Genomic DNA, 2,921 nt, shown 5'->3' with positions numbered 1-2,921 from the left:
CCGCCCGCATTCTTCGACGTTATGGTGCATCTGCTGGTCCCTATTGTGGAGGATATCATCCAACTAGGGCCGACGTTCCTGCACAGCATGATGCCGTTCGAAAGGATGAATGGTGTCATCAAAGGATACGTTCGCAACATGTCACGTCCAGAGGGAAGCATAGCCAGGGGCTTTCTTACCGAAGAGTGCATCTCCTACTGCACGAATTATCTAGGCATCGAGAACCCCGTTGGTCTGCCCGTCAACAGGCACCTCGGCAGGCTCGCAGGATGGGGTCACCGTGAGGGTCGCCGCGAAATGCATGTCGACTTCGAGGATCGACTCGCCGACTTTGAAAGAGAAAACCTAGTCGCGCTACAACACATAGACGTGGTCGATCCTTGGGTCGTAGAGCACAAAACCTTTATTGAGAAGACGTACAATGACAGAGGCCAACAGAGGACGGACGGAGATATAATCAAAGAGCACAACTCATGTTTCACGCGTTGGTTCAAGCAGAAGCTCCTGTCGTACCCTTTACATGAGGATTCTTCCGCGGAAGAACAACTCATATTCGCCTTGTCACAGGGCGCCGAGCACAACCTGATGACGTATGAGGCATACGATATCAACGGCTACACATTCTACACCGAGGGAAAGGACATGAAGAGCGATGGTTATCAGAACTCCGGGGTAACGATGGAATCCTACACCGGTAACGACAAGGACAGATACTACAGAAGGATCGAGGAGATCTGGGAGCTGAGCTACGCTGGAGAGAAGGTCCCGATGTTCCGTGTCAGATGGGCCAAGAGCGTCATAAAAGAAGACCGGTATTTCACCACCATGGTTATACCCGAAGCCAAATCCAAGACCGCGGGCGCAAACGTCACCGTGAAAAATGAGCCATGGGTACTGGCTTCCCAAGTGGACCAATGCTTCTTCATTACCGACCCGCCAAAGCCCAGTCGTGTTGTCGTGAGGAGAGGCAAAAGGAAGATCATCGGAATGGATGGAGTCGCAAATGAGCAAGACTTCGACAAGTACGGCGATCCGAAGATGGAACATGACGACGACGATGAAGTACCAGCATACACCACAAGAAGAAGCAGGACCACCCTACCTAAAGGACGTCCGTTCAAGAGAAGAACCCCATTTACGAAAAATAAGGGCAAGAATATTGTGAACAAATAGCTAGCTAAGATCGATTATATTTAAATTGTAGCCTTCATTTCTCGATTGTATTTTGACATTTTTAAATTGGTGATATTTTTTTATATTCAATAAAAAAAATATGAAATATTCATGAGGACACTCGATCTCGATCCCCTCCATCTCGATCGCTATCACCCCTCGCAAGATCCCCCTCGCCGCCGAGCACCCCGCGCACCCTCCCCGCTCCACCGCCGTCGCCGTCGGCATACTTACCACTAGAACACCTATTCACAAGATTCAACTCCTATTCATAGGCATCTACTTGCAAACATAAAAAAATATACTAGGCAGTAGATGTTGTTGTGAGGGAAGATAAATCACCCTCATGGTGTGATGCACACCACAACATCAACTTCTCAAACCAAGGTGCAACCAACCCCAGAAAACAATGCATAGAAAAAAATAAAAGGAGGGGGGAAGAGGATTCGAACACTGTCCCCCTGGTACTCAATCCTGCATCAAACCACTAGGCTAAGAAGCATCTGCTCGAGAGCAAAGTGCAAGAGGATAGGGAATACTCTCTGATGGCTAGTGTGCCGAAGGAAAATAACCCCAAAAAGGGTGCTGAGGGGGGATCGAACCCGCCACCTCCTGCTAGCAGGCAAAACCCACGCACCACTGCGCCAGTCTTTCGGAGATTAACAAGGTAGAGAAGGCGCACCTCATATACATGCGCCATTACTATATAAAAAAACAATTCTAATGGCGCACCGCTCGGGGTGCGCCATTCCTAAGCCGGCTACCCTCGCGCGCCTCTAGTCCATCTGCCCTCGCGCGCCCTCGTCCCTGCCCACCCCTTCCCCCACCTTCGTCCACGCAGCCCACGGAGCTCTGGCGGCGCTAGGGTTTGTTCCAGCCCCGAAGCCGCGCACCCAACCGCCCCCTCCCCTCTTCTCCCGCGGCCTCCCCCCTACCCCCTTTCCACCACCCAGCGGCGCCCGCCGTTTCCCCGAACCCTAGCTCCGTCGCCACGCTCGGCGTCTCCGGGCCCGCGCTCTACTGGTGCTACAAGAAGGGCTTCTCCGCCTTCGCCTCCGCCGCCGCCTCCACCCCCTCCTGCCCGCCCTGCAGCTGCGAGTGCCCGCCGCCACTCTCCCTCCAGTCCATCGCGCCAGGTCCATTCGGTAGCTACACAGCTTATCTGGTTTGCACATTTCGGTAGCTACACAACTTATTTGGTTCGAATTTCGCTTCACTAGTTTCGACGATGCGTAATGCGTGCTTCGATGAAGTTTCATGCCGTTTTAGTTTTTAAGCCGTGCGTGGGGTCTCCTAATCACAAAAACTGTGCTGCATCTGTGCTACTCTGTGGTTGCCCCACTGATAAACATGGGCAGATTTTTGCCTTAGGAAACACATATTTGGCATTTAAATTCAATAAATCGACAACGCAGAAGAAAATAATGCTAGTTATATTTTCTTGTCAGCCATATGCTCTGTTACTACTCTGTTTCACTTCCGCTCTCGGCTAATGCTATTTACTAAAATCTGATCGATTGTGCCTTCCTGCTGCAGTTATAAAGCCCAGGGAGCAGATAGCTGATGCAGAGGCGTTGCTGGACATTGCCAGCAGTTTGGCAGCATCGGTAAGGTCCCAGTCATGTATGTCTTTTACTGTTTGGTGCTTGAAACATGGAAGTTAACAGTCTAGCAGTTTGTGGAGACTAAATTGCTGCACTTCCATGTTTACTGTAGAAGTATACTCTGTTTGGAGTGCTTAAGATGGG

This window comes from Hordeum vulgare, chromosome 7H (assembly GCF_904849725.1).
Source record: "Hordeum vulgare subsp. vulgare chromosome 7H, MorexV3_pseudomolecules_assembly, whole genome shotgun sequence".
NCBI lineage: Eukaryota > Viridiplantae > Streptophyta > Magnoliopsida > Poales > Poaceae > Hordeum > Hordeum vulgare.
This window is presented reverse-complemented; position numbering follows the sequence as displayed.